We start from the raw sequence: 20,743 nt of genomic DNA, 5'->3' as shown, positions 1-20,743 counted from the left end.
AAATCGGCGTGACCAAGGACCAAAGCCGAAGTTTTACTTGGCTGTGAGATTTTGAGGGATCATTGAACTTTGGCCTTAGCCTAAGGTGTGGGGATATGCAACCGAAGAGGCAAATCGGAGCCTAGAAAACTTGAATTCGGGACCTCATAATTTGATATTATATGAGATTTTGTAAAATTACTGCCAATTGTTCTAAAAGTTTAAATTATTAGATGAATGTATGATTTGTTATAATAAAAAAAAAAGTTATGGCAACATACTTTTATTGATGCAAAAGGAGCTGACTTGATAAAGGAAAGAGGCAATCTTATTACCGAAGCACGGGGGGTTTAGGGATCCCTCACACTTGTCCCCGTTCGTCAAACTAATGGTTCCTACACCAACTCGGATGCTAGAGCTCCAAAATCACAGTACAACAAGCATCTAAAAACCCACTGCCACATTAAAGAAGCCGATATCTTATGCATGTAACAAATGCTTAGTTTACACCTTGATGCAGCATCCGTTGATCCCGAAAAACAGTAGGATTTTGATGTTCAACGACTGTTGCAAACTTTTATTTCCCAATTGATATCACTGGATCCCAAAATGAACATGCTCCCAGAAGTGCTCTTTGTGTATCATCTAAAGATTCAGCCCGATCGCTATCCATGAAACTAGACAATTTGAAATTTGGCACTTCACTATACCAAATGCCATAGTTAATTGCTCCAGTAATGGAACACAAGGACTATGCATAAACTTGGAAACAACACCAACAAGGTATCGATTAACCTACCAAACTTCTAAAGGAGGTCCCATCTACTTTTTGCGTACCATCCACAAGCTGCAATTTCTTATCCACATTCATGGGTGTGTCAGCAATTTGAACATGTACCGAGTACATTCGGAATGTACTCTTTGGAAAGATCACTTGCTTATTTCCTCTAAGAAACAAAGACTCCACCTTCTCCTTGGTTCATATAAAGAGAATTGTTGGGGCTAACAATAATACCTAGAGGGGGTAAATAGGTTGTTTGAGAACTTTGAAAAATATTTACGGAATAAAACAAGTTCAATTTCATACACCGGGTTACATATATAGAGATATTGTAAAGATGAGGTCAATAGATGTTTGAAATGCCGGGAGAAGATTGTGTGCTGAAGTGTATGAAAATAACGAGAAATAAGAGCATACAAAATAGTAGGTGATATAAAAAATTTGGTAAGCAAATGTTTCACAAAACAAGAACTAAATGTGTGCAAAGACCGAGTAAAAGATCAAGTAAAATGCAAGCACACATGGTATATAGTGGTTCGACTTATCCTCAAGCCTACGTCCACTCTCAAGACTAACAGCCATAACTTGAGAAGGGATTCACCAATGATCTGCTCAACAAGTTATAAATGGCAAGCATTGATCGTTTTACTTGATAGATCACACTATCAAAACTCAGCTGCTGCTCTTGCTCTTGTACACTTGATCTTTAGCACAATTACAATACAAAAAAATTAATAGAGAAGATCTTTAGGGAGAACCAAGAAACAACGAGAGAAATCTAGCTCACAGCAAATATGCATTTTACATTATGCTCTCTCTCGCTCTCTCTCTCTCTCTCTCTCTCTCTCTCTCTCTCTCTCTCTCTAACATTTTAGCCTACAAGGTCTTTCATTATATATACAACTTCATTCTTCCCGTTGGAGGGGCTTGAGAAGTCCAACTAACCGTTAGAAATCTGTTAGAACCGTTGCGGTTTCGGTTTCTAAAACTGTTACGAAACATCTGCTGCTCTGACACTTTGTTCTAAAAAAACCGATAGATGCCAAAGGCTATATTCTACCCGATACACTTCCTAATCTTTATCTGCAGATTTTTCACCGCCAACGGTTATATTTTCTTCTAACGAAACATTTGCATATGTCCGTTATTCAAACATCACCAAACCCGATATCAATACAAACATTGTCTCACCCGATCTTTTGGTCCGTTGGTGTTATTTATAGAAAAATCATGGGAATGACTTGTGATATATTATCCAATAATCCTCTTGAGTATCTCAGCAGCCAAAGATGTCACCTTAATGATAGATTGACTATGGTGCCTCCAAGTCATCATGAATACTTCGTCATCTTTACCTTGTTCTCCTTCTTGTAAAGGTCTTCATCCTTGTACATAGTCTTCGCTAAACTTAGGTTACTCACAATAATTATAGCTACTATACTCTTCAAGACCAAAGATCCGGTCAGTTGATCAAATCACCAGCACATTCCAGAACCAAACATCCGCACGATCCCTTATCCATAATCGGGACATTTAGATTTTTAGGTTGCGTATGGTAACATTTCTATTTCTGGAAACACTTTTGGAATAGAAACATTTTTTTCTATTTCTACTCCCGGCAACGATTTACGGGAACAGCAATGCGTTTGGTAACCGAAAAAAAAATTCTATTTCCGGAACGACAAAAGAATATAAACGTGTTTGGTAACCGCAAAAAATTTATGTTTCTAATTTTTTTTCATTTAATTAAGGGGACTATATATATAAATTAAGATGTCTTTATCTTTTTAACTTATTAAATCTTATTAAGTCTCATTTATTCAATTTACTAAATCAAATTAGACCAATTTATGTATAAGTAATTTATGCACGATTTATCAAATTACAATATAGACGAGATCAATTATAACAAAAAAAAAATTAAAAGAGAAAGATGAATTGGAATTGAACAATAAGAACATCAAATATGTTTTTCATAGATGGGAAAAATTACAATTACAAGTCATACACAAGTGTTCCCAAGTAGTTAAAAATATGATTACGTAATTGAAAAATACAAAGTCAAGGAATTTGAGGCATATTGCAATCCCTTGCCATTTTATTTGCAACATTTTTTCTGAGTATGTTCATCTCACTTGCCCGCACATCCGATACACCATTAGCAACCTCTTCTTACGTGTGTGTGTGTGTGTGTGTGTGTGTGTGTGTGTGTGTGTGTGTGTGTGTGTGTGTGTGTATGCGTAGTCGGGATCACCATAACGGAAAAGTTTCCGTTCATTTTATCTTGGTCGCAAATACAATTGTGAAGAGCGCAACACACAATCACAATGAGCACTTTGGAAATGAAGGCATGTGTTGCAATACAAAGAACCGTTTCTTCAGTGCTCCAAATGCTCTCTCAATTATGTTCCGAAGTAAAGAGTGCCTATGGTTGAACATTTCTTTTGTTATTCTAGCCCGTCTCCCTCTACCTCTAAAATCATTCAAATGATACCGTTCACCTTTAAACGACGTTAAAAATTCATGAAGTGCTGCATAACTAGAATCTACCATGTAATATTTGCCTACAACAAGGTACAATATAGATTTGTTATGAAATGCAACCGCAATATGATCATAAACAAACTACTACTGATAGACAAAGAAAATACCCAGTGGTGGTCGAGGGAAATTTTATTGGGAATCTTCGAGTGTGGCCGAGAGCATCGGATAATCGTTGACCGATCCTTCCCATCCAGCATACACGAAGGTAAATTTCATATCAAAAGAACAAGCACATAACACATTTTGGATAGTGGTTCCTTTCCTATTTCTACATGGGATCTATTTCGACAAAGGCACAACAGCACTAATGTGCGTACCATCAATAGCACCTACGCAGTCCTGTGATTTGATAAAAGTATATTGTTATATAAGATTATCAATTATAAGTATTTGATGATGTAAACTTAATATGGAAAACATACCTTAAAGTAGCACGAGTGGTTAAGATTCAACATAATCTCCTCTGGGACTACATCAAAGGAAGGTATTTTGATGACTTCATTTGAAAGTTTGATCAGCACTTTCAACATTTGAGTAAAATACTTGCTAATTGTTTCTGGGGAATGTTGGAATCTCTCGCATAAAGTTCTCATAAAGCCCTTGTGACCAACCATCAATAAAAAGATACCCACTTGTTCATCCACCTTAATATACCGATTATCTTTCAACCAACCCTTTCACTCATTAAATCACACGATTCGAAAAAAACATGTCTTTCCAACCTAAACGCCTCGTATGTTCTATCCGAGTGTCCATGAAGAATCTCGCTTACTCATTCGGCTCCCATTTGTTTACCGTCCCTCCATGGTTCTTTCACATGCAAGCACTTATCCAGCATCTAAGTATAGATCCATGAACGTATTGTCGTAATATGAAACTCATTCAAGCATGTTCCAACTGGAGCTAACTGTCCGATAGATACAATGCTTGATTCCTCTTCCATTGTACCTATACCATAACACGAATACAATCATATTAATGTAGGTAATTGGAAGAAGAACACAAATTTCACGCAAATCATTATGCTCATAGCCAATGCAAACAAAAGAGTCTCAACATAAATATCATTAAAACCAAACAACAACCAATGAGCTATGTCATCGCGAAATTAAAATGAAACCAAATACCACATAAAAATCCACATTACATTTCCAAATATCTACTAAAGATTTTGGAGAAGTGCATTCCTCCTTTCGGAGGTGCTTATGATGAAAGCCTCCCTCCATTTGGCACTAGCACATGCTTTGTCTACTCCTTTGGCATAAAGACTATTGTCCAAACCAAGTATCTCAAATAGGATAGTAACCACAATAGCTACGGAATAGGGGCTCGCAGGTGGTTGTAAGGTGGCCGAGGAGGACTTGATCATATCTTCAATGGCTTTGCGGGTCATGGTCAAATTGTACTAACTACTCTTTTTTCTTCTCTTGATATTTGGAGTCCTATTCAAGTTATGCTTATCATGAACTGGAATACTAGGATTGGCAGGTGTGAAGCCTTCCTCATCAAGGTGGTGATCATCAAAACCCTCTAGAAAATCATTACCATGATTTTCATAGTTATCACCATCATCGGATAATATCAAATTTTGCCCACTTCCTATTGCTTGCTCCCTAGTAGCATATGTATCACCAAATACAATGCACAACTCGGGATAAGAAGGAAACCCATCCTTTTTGAATTTCGCCCACTCAATGTTATCTTGTAATTTTCATAAAAAAAAATAGCGTATATCAGTAACATAATCAAATATGTTAAGACATACATGTACAATGGTCTAAAAATAACAAAATGATAACTTGATGTGAAGTTTCCATATGCTTGGATCATCGCGGTGACTCTTTTATTGACATTATCCCAACAAATCCAGATTGCCCAAGAAGCTTCTTGAAACTAACATACTGTGATCTTAGCTTGTTCGCCTTGTTTCTCAATTGTACTTGGATATATTGGACTTCGATCTTGTTGTTGAATGCGGTCCTTATGTTTTTCCACCCTGCTTTGTTGAAAGTACAAGATGTGCGATTTCCCTTCTTCACCTCTTCTACCATCAAACTCACAAACAAGTTGATAGAAGTCTCGGTCCATTTTGCATTGGATGTATCCTTTTAGGATGCCATCTAATCTTGACTAATTCACCATCATATTGACAATACAATCACAAGCTCAATCAATTACAAACAAAAAAATAATTCCAACAAAAAAAATAACTTGACATCGGGATGAGAAAGCGAAAAACTCCAATTTTGGGGAGGAAGGGCAAGCATCGGGAAGAGGAAGGGCAAGCATCGGGAGGATTCAAATAACAAGCTCAATCAACACAAGCTTCATAAGAGCGCACATGTATGAAAGAAAATTCCAAGAACAAGCTCAATCAACGCAACCATCAGATCGTATAACCTGGCATACAATTGGTAGCATCTTTGAAAGTAGAAGCAAGACCACAGCACATAGAGTCGAAAAAACTCTGCACAACTCGAGCCGTACACCTTCAAGAACAAACAATTAAAATAGAAAAGCAGCTACCTCAAGAGAAGACCGATATACGCAAGATCGTAATTAGGCGTAATCTTCATACGTAATTTCATCGCTATAATTTCATCGAACGAACAAAAAAGAAACAGATCAAAGCACGAATCGAACAGGTTGCAAGAAAATTATCACGCCACAGACGAATGAATCACAAAATGATAAGCATTACATCGAGATTGAAAGATGGATAGAGGGGATGGCGCGAGGCCAACCGGTGCCGGCGTGAGGCCAACCCCCCGGGTGGGTCACCCACACGAGTGCGGGTGGGGCTCGAACTCAAGTTGCGAGCACAAGCCGAGCCCCACCTAGGCGTAATTTCATCAAACGAACAAAAAAGAAACAGATTAAAGCTCAAATCGGAACAATCGCAAGAAAATTGTCGCGCCAAAGACGAATGAATCACAAAAATGAGAAGCATTACGTCGGGATTAAAAGAGGGATAGAAAGGATGGTGCGAGGCCAACACGTGCCGGCGCGAGGTCAACCCCCGGGTGGGTCGCCCACGCGAGTCCGGACGAGGTCGACCTGCGGGTGGGTCGCCTAGGCGAGCCCTACCTAGATCTAGGCGGTGTGCGAGATCGACCCGTGCCATCGACACGGCGCCCGGATCCGAGGGGCTCATGCAAGCTTGCTCTATGCCGCATCGTCGAGAAGATGAAGAAGAAGAGGATGAAGCGGCGGAGACTCATTAGAAGAGCGGTGACTTTAGCTGGTCGACAAATGGCGTAGCCTATCAAGGAGCACTTTGGGAAGGAGCTGCTTGTGTCTTCAAACGAGAGTATGAGGGAGCATAATGTGGAGGAACAAAGGTGTCTTCAAATGTGTTCCCATAGTGTTGTAAAAAGTGTTCCAAAAGTTTTTGTAAAAAGTGTTTCGAAAACACAGAAACAAGTATTTTATGTTTCTCATTTTTGCTCTAAAAGTGTTTTGTTTCTAAAAAGTGTTCTTAGAATACTTTTGGAACAATTTTTTACCATATGCGTTTCCCAAGTGTTACCATACGGACCCTTAGTAATCTGTTGATACTATTTAATGAAAAGCTTTGTGGTTGACTTGAGATTATTCCACCAATGATCATCTTGGCTTCTTTAGCATGCAAGGATTTTCAGTTCCTCATCTTCATTGAATTCACAAGGATCATCGGTATTGTCTCAATCTTCCACCAGATCTTTATAGGGTAGCTAATCTTTGCCAAAAATTTGCTGCTCCGATAATAATCTTGCGACCCGATCTTTCTTCCGGTCCTTCCAAGTATATTGACAATTTCGACTCCACCAAGATGTTCATCTTCATGGTCCTTCCAAATTTTACCAAACATCCTCATTCTAGACTTGTCCACCATTACTAAGGCCATACACTGTTCACTCAATCTTTGTACTTCCAAGCCATCACGAACATCTCCGTTCTTCTCGGCTTGTTCACCTGGATCAAGATCCTTCCGGATGTTCATATTGTCTAAAGATCCTTCCAGCTCGTAGACATCTTAACCACCTAATATCTTGTTCACCTTAGAGATCGACTATCAACCCAAAAGATCGGCAGAGCACTCTAAATATTGGGTGAGTAACATCCGGTGCTCTTTATCATATCATTTGCATTTCGACTTATCCATATATAACCCGATATACTCAACCAATACACATATTAGTAGCCTTTGATTATTTTTGTTATCATCAAAACAAGATCGGAGATTTTTCAACAATTACCATATGATGATATTCCCAACAATCTCTCTATTTTTTATGATGACAAAACAATCTTCCGAATATGAAAATATCTTAACACGCAATAAAGGATTTTTGATTTTGTGCATGAAAAGTAAAACATGTTGCTTATCTTGCCAAAAATATGAATTTAGTTCAGGGCAATGTATGCATGCAATGCAATCTCCAAATATCAAGATATTTAATTAATATAAACAAGAGATAGCAAGTAGTAACATTATGAGCAAAGCATAGAAATAATCACAGCTCATGTTTTTACGTAAGTCATTTAGTCACATGAGTTTTAAATAGGAATGACCAAACATCATGTGAACTAATATTTCTCCAACATATATGCATATTCATCAAATATCTCCCCCTTTTTATTATAATCAAAAAGGCACTTATAAGGTATATACAATTCAGCTCATTTTCACACAAGTATACCTTTCTCCTATTTGACTTGCCTAGGCATATATAGAAGATATGCAATGAAGCTCGCGTTTGGTGGATCAAACATCATATGCATCAACAGATATATCTCAAGAAATATAGATGCATACAATTGTAGTAGCTCTCTCCTTTTTTGTTATAAAGAAAAGCATGATATTGCAAAGGGAATCTAAAGATCCGCATTGAAGATATTTCAGATAATTTACACAAATAAATTTCAGTGTCTTAATATGATATTTATCAAGAAATAATAGAGACAAATATAATTCATGATAATCACATAAGAGATGACAGATAAAAGCATTTATCATAAAATTCTATCTAAACATAAATATTGAGAGACAACATGTTTACAATTGATTTAAACATTACCAAGAATATTGTTATTCCCCCTATTCTAAGTGCTTTCACAAAATATGATAACTTTTTACAACCAAATTCATCACATTCAGTCATTCTCCCTCTTTTTGTTACTAACAAAAAGAATATTAGTAGTATGCAAAAGATTTTGTCATTAAACCTAAACAGGAACATACAGTAGTAAACATCTTTAGTTAAAGGACAAGAAGATAGCTGCAAATAGTAAAAGATATTTTAGGGTTGACACAATTGCTTTCTTTGTTGAAACATGAAAGAGTTCATACATCTTCAAGAAGGAAGAATTCTCATGATATAAAAGATCGTCAAAAGACAATCATTAGAAGATAATATTTTGAATATTTAACAACGCATATTACTCCCCCTATCTTGATGCTATCACCTCCTAAGATCATCATCATCCGCATACAATCATCATTCACAAGCAGAGAATATCATCATTGTTTGCACATATCATCAACAATCATCTTACTTCATAAACACCATCAAGTGATAAAGAGTAAAAGATATACAAGATGTACTAATCGTACTATATAGAATTTAGCAAGTTTTACCGGTGCGTTCACTTCTTCCATTCTCAAAATGGTAACCAAGATTGGCACCAAAATTAGCTCAAATTCATTAAGATTTGCTTCTATTTTCTTTGTAACAGTATCATTCTCATCATTCTTGGGTCTTTGAAATTTGAGAAGGAGATTTGAGTTCCTTAATCACGCTTATCTCGATTTCAATTTGCATAAACTCAGTAATTCTTGATAAATGATGTTAAATATATAACATCTCAGATCATATATCACGTGCCCTTGCTTTGAATAAATAGAGTAGCATCGTAAGCATTTCAAACATTTCAATCAAGAAACTACACAACCTTTCATACAGAGCTTGTGGGCTTATTCAAATCAATCAAAACATTTGATATATCTCTAAAAACTTGTGATTTGGATGTACGGAAGACTAAACAAGAGCAATGTTGTTGTTTGTGAATTTTGTTGATCTCTGAGAAATTTGCTGATATTTGTGAAATTTCTTGTTGTTGATCTTCTCTGGAAAGATTGTCAAACTTTACATGGATGGATTCTCTTACTACTTGCATTTTTCTTATAGAAAACATGATAATCTTTGCAAGATAAAGAGTACATAAAGAACATACATTTCTCATCCTTATCAAGTTTGGTTTTGGTGCCTTGGCCTATCACTCTCTTTACCAAATTTCCAGCATATCTTTCTTGTTTAACTTGTAAACAAGAAAGATCTTCAATTTTTTTTTATCATGGATGTTTCTCATTTTTTCTTCATGAGACTAACAAATTCCTTGCATAATAGCTCATTAGTAGATCAAGGATGATATCACCAACAAAATTTGAATCAACAAGATAGCATGATCTTTTCTCTTTATGAACAAAGTGATATTGACTTTATCTTTCTCAAACGTATAATGAAAAAGAAGAGTACTTAACCTTTCATGCTATGCTCTTGGTTATTATTTAAGTCATAAGTTGCTTTCTTGAATCGGTACACATTCTTGATTATATTTGTATCCTTGCATCCTTGCTTGTCAAACATTTACTCCTTGAATCGTCACCTCGATCTTCACTCCTTGTCGGTATCTCCATGGATTTGTTCCTTAGGATGACTTGATGTGAATCTCCAATCCTTAAGAATTTTCTACTTATCTTTGAATTTGATGTTTATTAGTTCTTTCACTTTCTACAAAACTTTGTTAGATACACAATATGTTTTGCTAGAAGTTGAATAATCAAGAAACACACCTTTGTGAGCCTTTGGTTCGAGCATACCAACATGTCATTAGCATTCTCAACAATATAGCATTCGCAATCGAATACACAAAAGCGTGATGTGGTTGCTTTCAACACCTAGGGGATTTTTCTTATGCTAAAAGAATCTCAAGTGCAATGAGAATATATTATGTAGTACTAGCACATTTGCAAAATGAGATGTTGATGTTTCTATCTTATTCAGCATTACACATGATATGCCTTCAAATAAATGCATGTAATGCCTTATACTAATGACAATAAACATTATAGATGTGAATCAAGAGTAATCATAACCAACATAGCGAGTATCATTAAGAATCAACATAAATTGTAAAGATTTGCATGGTAAATTAGAGAATAATCAAGATCTTTTGATACTCTTACCCAAGGTTAATGTTTAGCAAATGCTATAACTTTGAATCTGATGATTATCAAAGCTTACTTGATATCTTCATTGATGGCTTTCGGATAGGATTAGATTTGGCAAATATGTTCGGTGCTGATATTTATTTCTGGCGATATCTAAGTCGATCTTTGATGTGAGCTGATCTTTACTCCAATTCGCTTGAAGCTCTTTCTTTCTAGATTTTCCTCATCTTTTTGAGCTTTTAATTCATGATATGAATGCATTTGGATTTCGTCCTCCTCTTCAAGAATCCTTTGAGCTTTTGAATCAAAAACACAATATCCTCATCTTTATCATCATCGTTGTTGTCGTTGGAAGACGATCTTTCAAAATTTGCATGAGAAGTGTGAGCAATACTTGCAATAGACTTTTTACCTTTGGAAATTTTTTCTCATTGTTGAATTTGATTTCGTAAGCCATGAGAATTCCAATAATCTCATCCATATCAAGTTTCAAATTTTTGAGCTTCACGGATTAGCGATATTTGCATGAACTCGTTCTTGCGTTAGTTCTTGAACAATTTTGATTAGAAATTTCTCATTTGTGTAGAGCTTGACATGTTCAGCAAGTCCACTCATGTTGTCATTGTAGCGTATGAACATTTCTTTAATGTCTTCTTGTAACTCCATCTTGAAAATCTCAAGATCACTAAGAGAATGTGCTTCCTCATTTCTCTTTCTCCATTGATTCCTTCAAATGTGACTTTGGAGTTGATTCCAAATCTCTTTAACTGTCACAAAAAAAAGGCTATTAACTATCAAAGAACAATGCACAATATACGAAAATAATAGCTTTAAGAGATTAGTGCAAGTCTTCTCTAGATATAATTATAAGCGGGAGTTGGTGGAGTCGATGGTTGTTCTTCTCTTCTTGCTTGAACATGACGTTTTACTGATGTTTCAATTGTTGTTCCATGTTCTTCAGTGCTTGAACAAGAGATCTTGTTGATCTTTGAGTTACTGTTCCATGTTCCATGACGTGAACCACTTGCTTGTCCATCATGACCATTGCCTTGCACCTTTCATTGATATGTTGATTGTCGTAGATGAATATATTCTTAAGGTAGAATCATGTTGTCTTATCTCTCGATTGTACAAAGATTGTGTCAAGTAAGAATTAGACAAGGTGATCTTTGAACTCGGAGATTGAACAAACTTATTTGTTCAGAAGAATTCACATAAGCATCATTACTAGAAAGTAGGATGACTCATTTGGATTAAGACAATCTTCTGTCCAAAGAACTTAACCAAAATAATCATTAAAACCATTTTCAAATCTATGAAGAAGAGTTCGTAATGCTTTGAAAGTGTTGAAGATCATTTGGTAAAATTCTAACCTAAAACATTGTGATTTAAAATAAGTAAATCCTCAAAAGTAACAAAGTAATTTCGGAAAACTTGAGTTGAAAGAATGGATCATCAACAAACAAAAATATGCAAAACCAAAACAACCACTTGAAGAGTTAGCCAAAACAAAATCTTTATGCTTAGAAGAATACACTTTCAATAACAAGCAATGAGGCTCTAATACCAATTATTGGGGCTAACAATACAACCTAGAGGGGGCCGAATAGGTTGTTTGAGAACTTTGAAAAATATATGTGGAATAAAACAAGTTTAATTTCAAACATCGGGTTAAATATCTACATAGATATTATAAAGATGAGGTTAACAGATGTTTGAAATGTCGGGAGAAGATTGTGTGTTGAAGTGTATAAAGATCACGAGAAATAAGAGCACATAAAATAGTAGGTGATATAAAAAGATTTCATAAGCAAATGTTTTACAAAACAATGATCGAACGTGTACAAGACCGAGTAAAAGATCAAGTAAAATACAAGCACACAAGATATATATAATAGTTCTGTTTTATCCTCAAGTCTACATCCACTCTCTAAGACTAACAGCCACAATTTGAGTTGGAATTCACTAGTAATCTACTCAACAAGTTGCAATTAGCAAACACCGATCCTTTCACTTGATAGATCACAATATTAGGACTCAGCTGTTGTTCTTACTCTTGTACACTTGATCTTTAGCACCATTACAACACATAAAGATTACCATAGAAGATCTTTCGAGAGAACCAAGAAACAGTGAGAGAAACCTAGCTCACAGAAAATATGCATTTTACATTATGCTCTCTCTCTCTCTCTCTCTCTCTCTCTCTCTCTCTCTCTCTCTCTCTCTCTCTCTCTAACATTTTGGCCTAGAAGGTCTTTCATTATATAGACAACTTCATTCTTCCCGCTTGAGGGGCTTGAGAAGTTCAACCAGTTGATAGAGATCCGTTGGAACTGCTGCATTTATGGTTTCTGACACTGTTGTGAAACATTTGTTGTTTTGATACTATTATGAAAAAGTTGACAGATGCCAACAACTATATTCTACTCGATACACTTCCTAATCTTTCTCTACGGATTTTTCACCTGCCAGCGATTATGTTTCTTTCTAACAAAACATTTGCACATGTTCGTTATTCAAACATCACCAAACCCAATATCGACATAAACATTGTCTCACATGATCTTTTGGCCTGTTGGAGCTATTTATAGAAAAATCATGGAAATGACTTGTGATCTATTATCCAAAAGATAGCTGAATTCAAGAATTTGACCCAAAGCGATAAGACTATGGTGTTGTATGAAGCAAAATTCTTTGAGCTATCCAGGTTTGCTCCTCAATTGATTGAGACTCAAGAACGAAGGTGTAAGAGGTTTCTAAATGGCCTCAAGATTGATATTTAAAAGCAATTAGCACCTCCGAGGATCAGAGACTACCCCGAACTCTACGAGAGGGCTCAACTCGTGGAGCAAGTGTTATTGAAGGAAAAGAATGAAGGCGAGCAAAAGGCGGGCTCTAGTCGCCAAGCCTTCCAAGATGATATGAAACGCAACAATAAGATACCAAGACTTTTTGGTAGGCCATTCAACGCTACTATCAAGAGACAAAACGTTGGAAATTTTCGGGAGGCCAAGAGTAGTCAAATAGCGGGAAGGATATAGCGGCCGGGTGGAACATATCATCAATGTGGCAAAGCACGCGGTAATGCACCTTATGCTGCAGGAAGAGAATGTTATGGTTGCGGATAAATTGGACATTTCATAAAAGTTTGTCCCCAAAGGGGCCAACAGCATCAACATACCTCATCGGCATAACAACCCCAAGGTAGAGGCTCTAAACCATACGGGACGCAATAGAGGCCTCTAGCTCGGGGTAGAATACATGCCATGACCCAAGAGGAGGCGGAGACCTCTAAGACCACTATTACAGGTGTGGTCTCTTTATGTAATAGGAGTGCATATGCATTATTTAATACAGGCGCAACCCACTCATTTGTATTTAAGAAATTTGTTGAGTTATATGGGTTAGAATCTAAACCTCTTGAAGTACCTCTTAGTGTGACTACACCCTTAAAGGATAGGGTGATGACAAACCTTGCATGTAAAGACTGTGAGATTGTTGTAAGTGGGCTAGGCCAAAAGATCGATTTGGTGATAATGGATCTATGTGAGTTTCACATCATTATAAGAATGGATTGGCTACGTAGAGTACGAGCTAATATAGACTGTTTCAAGAGGGTAATTCGGTTTAATCCTCCATATGATGCCGGCTTTGAATTTTTAGTAGATGGAGCGGGTACCACTACAACATATATTTCAACGCATGAGGCTCATAGGTACCTTAGTGATGGATGTCAATGCTATATGGCATGTGTTAAGGGCTTGACTAAAAAGGAATCTAAGATAGAAGAAATTCCAGTAGTTCAGGAACTTCTAGATGTCTTTTCGGAAGAAGTACCAAGACTACCACCAAAACGATAAGTTGAGTTTACAATCGAGTTAGCTCTAGGAACTGAGCCTATTTCTAAAGTTCTATATAGAATGGCAATGACAGAGCTTAAAAAACTAAAGGTACAATTACAGGAATTACTAGATAAAGGCTTTATTAGGCCGAATACGTCACCATGGGGTGTGCCGGTGCTGTTTGTCAAGAAAAAGGATGGATCACTTTGCCTTTGTATAGATTATCGACAATTGAATTAGGTGACTATAAAGAACAAGTACCCCTTGCCAAGGATTGACGACCTATTTAACCGGTTGCAAGGAGCTTCAGCATTTTCGAAGATTCATTTGAGATCGGGCCACCATAAATTGGGAGTTAAGGAGGAGGACATTCCTAAGACAACTTTTCGAACTAGATATGGTCATTATGAATTTGTGGTTATGCCATTTGGTTTAACGAATGCTCGGTAGCATTCATGGATTTAATGAATAGGATATTCAAGCCTTATCTAGATCGGTTTATGATAGTGTTCATTGACAATATCCTAGTGTATTCTAAAGGGTTAGAGGAACACAAGAAACACCCGAGGATGGCATTACAGACACTAAGGGAACACAAGCTATATGCTAAGTTAGTAAATGTGAATTTTGGCTAGATCATGTACTATTTCTAGGTCATATGGTAACTGGAGAAGGAATCTCTATTGATCCAACCAAGATTGAAGTCGTAGTAAATTGGCCATGACCAACAACCGTTATTCGAAGTTTTATAGGTTTGGTAGGATATTATCGAAGATTTGTAGAAGGATTTTCTCGGATGACCGGCCCATTGACTCAATTGATGCGAAAGGGAGTTAAGTCCGAATAGTCAGAAGAATGTAAACAAAGTTTCTAGGAAATTAAGAGGAAACTTACAACAGCCCGGTGTTAACGATACCATTAGGACCAAGAGGATTCGTGGTATATAGCGATGCCTCTCATAAGGGGTTAGGCTGTGTTTTGATGCAATACGGGAAAGTAGTCGCTTATGCCTCAAGACAATTAAGACCTTATGAGTTGAACTACCCAAAGCATGGCTTGAACCTGGCAGCTATTGTTTTTGCACCGAAAATGTGGAGGCATTATTTATATGGGGAGAAATTTCAAATTTACACGAACCATAAGAGTTTGAAATACTTATTCTCGCAAAAGGAATTGAATATGAGACAACGGCGTTGGATGGAGCTACTGAAGGACTATGATTATGAAATCTTGTATCACACTAGTAAAGCAAACAGAGTTGCTAATACTCTTAGCGGGAAGTCTACATTGTATATGGCTAGCATGATGAGCAAGGAATGGAAACTACTAAGCGAGATCTCAAACTCAGAGTTCAAAGTTGAAGTAGATGAACTTGCTAGCATTCTTGCTATGCTTAGAATCAAGCCTAAACTTGTGCAAAGGATCAAGATGTTACAACAATCCGATCCCAAAATTTCTAAGATTCGAAATGACATTAGAAGGCAAGAAGCCAGATTTCCAAGTATCAGAGGATGGAATTGTCGGGTTCCGAGGATGTCTATGCATGCCCAAAGATGAAAGTTTGAAGAAAGAGATCTTGGCAGAGGCTCATCGGAGTAGTTATAGTATTCACCCTAGAAGCACTAAGATGTATTGAAATCTTTCACAAGATTATTGGTGGAACGGAATGAAAGCAGATATTGCTAGGTACGTTTTTAAGTGCTTAACCTGCCAATAGGTAAAAGCAGAACATATTAAGCTGGCAGACATGTTAAACCCTTTAGAAATTCCTAAATGGAAGTGGGAGCATATCACTATGGATTTTGTACGAAGACGGCCGAGGACCTCAAGAGTTCATGACTCTATTTGGGTAATAGTTGATCGCTTAACCAAGTTAGCTCATTTCATGGTCAGACGAACCGACTACTCTCTAGAAAGACTAGCCAACTTTTATGTTCAACATATAGTGAGACTGCATGGAGTTCTTGTAAGTATCACTTCAGATAGAGACCTAAGGTTTACAGCCAAGTTTTGGAAAAGTCTTCAGGAGGCCATGGGAACCAAACTACGATTCGGCATAGCCTTCCATCCTCAAACAGACGGACAAATTGAACGAGTCATACAAGTCCTAGAAGACATGTTGAGGGCATGTATTTTGGACTTTAAAGGCAATTGGGATGAAAGGTTACATTTAGTGGAATTTGCTTACAATAACGGCTACCGAAAAAGTATTGATATGGCACCATTCGAACATTACATGGACGGAAATGTAGAACACCTATTTGCTAGGAGGAGGTTGGAGAACAAAGAATAACAAGGCCAGAACTTATACAAGTCACAACCGATGCAGTATATGTGGTGAAAGATAGGCTCAAAACGGCTCAAAGTCGTCAAAAGAGTTACATCGATAAACGTTGAAGACCATTGGAATTCATAGTTGGCGATCATGTATTTTTGAAGTTCTCCAATGAAAGGTGTATCAAGATTTGGAAAAAAGGGGAAATTAAGCCCAAGATACATTGGATCTTTTGAGATTCTTGAGAAAGTAGGAGAAATGGCTTATCGAGTAGCCTTACCACCGAAGTTGTCCAACATACATGATGTGTTCCACATGTCAATGTTGAGGAAATACCAACCCAATCCCGAGCATGTGATAGACTATGAAACTATAGAGGTTGATGAAAGAATTAAATATGTGGAGAAGCCAATACGAATTATGGATTGGAAGGAGCAAGTTTTGAGAAATAGGGTCATTTCGTTAGTAAAAGTATTGTGGCAACATCATGGTATAGAGGAGGCTACTTGGGAACTTGAAAAATCACTGCGACAACAGTACCCTCATCTATTCGATAAATAAACCAAGCTGTAAATTTCGAGGACGAAATTTATTAAGGTGGGAGGAAACTGTAACATCCCATTTTCAATAGTTTCTAAATGATCAAGGAAGACCGAAACGGATTGGAAAGTTGATTTGTTAGGAAGGGAAATTGTTTATATTAAGGTAAGAAGGAACGAGAGCCTACGGGAATGACTTGCGGTATGTAGGAATTTACAAAGTCTTGATTAAAAAAAAATGTGAAGGTGGTGAGTCAATTTAGTGAATGACGGAATTAGAGGGCGGAGTTGGAGTCATTATGCTCGAAGGGGGAGCTGAGCCGAATAGGACTTACTAGAAGTATCTTTTGTTGAGGTAGGGCTAGTGATCAAAGTAGCGAGTGATTTAATGAGGGGTTGTGGGGCGCATATCCCAAAAAGAAATCAATGTGAATGATGAGCGCGTGCGGGATCGAAGGCGTACGCGGCTATTGGGAACAGCTTTATACCGCATGTTGAAAGGATCTACTAAAAGAATCTCCACATAAATCCCTCCACGAGAAATGGGAGGATTGAGTGCATGAATTTCTACGATGTGGACCATGCAAAGTAACATATGATACCCACAATTCCCTTAGGGATGGTAATCACATGCAACTGGTTATACTTGATTTTCTCCCTCCCTCAAGCACGTTTCCATGCAATAAAGTAGAGAGATAGTTAGTGGAGGATATGTGGCAAAAATAGGATTAGTCACCTAACCTATAAGACATGCGTGGTGACACATGTACAAGTAGAGTTCTCTCTTCCATTTTTCTTCATCATTCTTGGAAGGGTTTCACCTAGTTATTCACGAAGACAACCCAACAGAAAATGAAAAATACTAGTGCTCGAAGGGTGATTCAACCGTGTCCTCTTTGTAATGCAAGCTGAAGCGAAGGGGAAAAGAGAGATTGAGCGGCGGCGGTCTACGATTCATCCAGCTTTATCTCGGCGTCTAAGGCAAGAGATCTTTCCAAACTTGTGTGGTGAAATTCCTAGGTAGTTGGTAGGGTTTATTCGAGAAAAATCGGTGTTGGAAGATACTAGTTTGAGTCAAAATGATGAACCGGTAGGGCTGGATTAGATGTGAGTGATTTTGTAGGTCGGCGACATCATGCGATAGGAGGAAATAGTGTTTAGTAGGGAGCGTGGAGGTCGGGAGTGGGTAAACGTAGCTCGAAACAAGTGGTACACCAGATTTGGTAATGAAGGGTCCTCAATAGTTTGGTTAAAAAGAAACACGTATGGAACTATCTGGATTTATTGGTCCCAAGGCGATTGAGAATCAAGGAGCAAAGTACTAGACATCGAACTTGCGTAGATAAGGGCACATAGACAAGTGTAGTAACAATGAACCAAGTTCTCTAATCAACTATCCTAAGGGTCTAGTTTAGTCCTTGAGACATGTACAAAGAAAGATAATAAAAGAACAAGGAATGCTGGAATTTGCGGTGATTTGCATATTACGTATACATGAGGCACAACATGGCATGATAACACAAATGGCATGTGCAATTCTTCATTGGAATCCATAATACCCCGGATAGAAGTTGGGATGCCCCCGAGGCGTGTGCGGGAAAGCTGCTACGAAGCCTCGGAGTGAGGAGTTGCAAGATCGGATCAATTCTTTAGTCCAATTGGATGAAGATTGGTCGGGATGATATTGCATACATGACATTCATACACTACATGCTCATTGCTTCTGTTTATGTTTGTGTGCATTGTTAGGTTAAATGAAGCTTCATTCAAAATTAGTATATGTAATGTCCCGTGACGATTTTGGACATGGTAAGGTAAAACTGTGTATATCTATCCATTATCTTACTACATCCTATAAAATTTCGTTAATCCTTACATAATAAAAAAATTAGGTGCGATACAAGGTTGGAAATTTCTCTTGCTAAGCAATAAGCTCACTCTTGTTGTGGTTCTTTTTTTTTTTTTTCCAGATTTGCAAACATGGCAAAAGCACCCGCTAGACGTTTTAGAGTCCTAGTCGACTATGGGGCTGCATATCATAATCTTGTTCACCTAGAAGTTCCACACATAAAACTGGTGTTGTATGTTACGACTCTTTGGGTCGACAAGGGAGCAACTATAGGCATAGTTCCATATCGTTGGTACGCTTCATATATTTCTGTTGGAGAGCAGCTAGTAGGACCTTTTCCCCATTCCGTGTTCGATGCACCTACTAAGCCGATTCTGGTTGAAGATTCAAGTGAGGAGGGTGACCCATCGGAGGAAGTGCCATCCATGAGCGACCCGTCCGAGGACTAGATGGTGTGAAGGACAACTAGGAGATTGATATCTTTTGGATGTTGACATCTAGAGTGTATGTGGAGAGTAGATACCTTAGATCTCCGAGATGCGTCGCCTAACTTTTGAGACTAGTAACTAAGTTTTGTAAATACATTATGTTGTGAATTGTGCAAATAATTCTGGTCTTATAATGACTCCCTTCACCTTTGCCTATAAATTGTATGTTTAATGTCTAGTGAGATAAGCTTCGGCCTACTTGGATCCCTAGTGTCGACAGTTCCGACTCCGCATGTGTATATTAATAATAGGACTCTCAAGAGGAAGTCGAAACTCGATATTGTGGTGACCTAGGATGCCACATGTATCCTCCTCTTAAATTACCTCTTTCTTATAACTTTCCCTTAATGTTCGTAATTGTCGGGAAATTTCTTTAAAATTGTTAGTATGTTGTTAAACTAAAATATTACGGGTTATATTTTTTGTAACTTTCGACAGCAACTAGTAGTTTCCTAAATTAACAGTAAAATTATTCTCCTATTTTTTTTAAAAAAAATAATAAAACTTTCTTGGATTCTTCATAAACTTGTGTTAACCTATCGTAAGTAAAAGGGGGGACATATATGAGAAAAAAAAAAAAGTAGTGTGTATCCTCCCCTTAAATTATCTCTTTATTATAGCTTTCTCTTAATGTTCGTAATTGTCGAGAGATTTTTTTAAAATGTCGGTATGTTATTAAACTAAAATGGGTCATATTGTTCATAACTTTCGACAACAACTAGTAGTTTCCTAAATTCACAGTAAAATTATTCTCCTATTTTTTTTAAAAAAAATAATAAAACTTTCTTGGATTCTTCATAAACTTGTGTTAACCTATCGTAAGTAAAAGAGGGGACAGATATGAGAAAAAAAAAAAAGTAGTGTGTATCCTCCCCTTAAATTATCTCTTTATTATAACTTTCTCTTAATGTTCGTAATTGTCGAGAGATTTTTTTAAAATGTCAGTATGTTATTAAACTAAAATGGGTCATATTGTTCATAACTTTCGACAACAACTAGTAGTTTTCCTAAATTCACAGTAAAAGTATTCTCTTTTTTTTAAAAAAAATATTAATAAAATGACCGTAACTTTCTTGGGCACTTCATAAACATAAACTTGTATCATTGAGTAAAAGGGGGGACAGATCTGAAAAAAAAAGGGGAATTTGAATAAATGACGCTAGAAGGAGGGCTTGAACCTCCGACCTTGTGGTTAACAGCCACACGCTCTAGCCAACTGAGCTATTCCAGCTT

At 37.1% G+C, this 20,743-nt stretch overlaps 1 long non-coding RNA gene and 1 other non-coding gene across 2 annotated transcripts; one reads left to right on the top strand and one right to left on the bottom strand.

Moving 5' to 3' along the window:
• The first annotated feature begins 4,862 nt into the window (after nucleotides 1-4,862).
• On the top strand, nucleotides 4,863-10,987 carry LOC125316208. Its single transcript, XR_007199513.1, has 3 exons — nucleotides 4,863-5,008; nucleotides 7,833-7,840; nucleotides 10,978-10,987. It is a non-coding gene; the product is annotated as an uncharacterized LOC125316208 (long non-coding RNA).
• A 9,680-nt stretch (nucleotides 10,988-20,667) lies between these two features.
• On the bottom strand, nucleotides 20,668-20,741 carry TRNAN-GUU. The gene has a single exon. It is a non-coding gene; the product is annotated as a tRNA-Asn (tRNA).
• Between the last annotated feature and the right edge of the window lie 2 nt (nucleotides 20,742-20,743).

This window comes from Rhodamnia argentea, chromosome 8 (genome assembly GCF_020921035.1).
Source record: "Rhodamnia argentea isolate NSW1041297 chromosome 8, ASM2092103v1, whole genome shotgun sequence".
NCBI lineage: Eukaryota > Viridiplantae > Streptophyta > Magnoliopsida > Myrtales > Myrtaceae > Rhodamnia > Rhodamnia argentea.
Note: the sequence above shows the minus strand (reverse complement) of the source record. Positions and strands in the feature narration are given on the sequence as shown.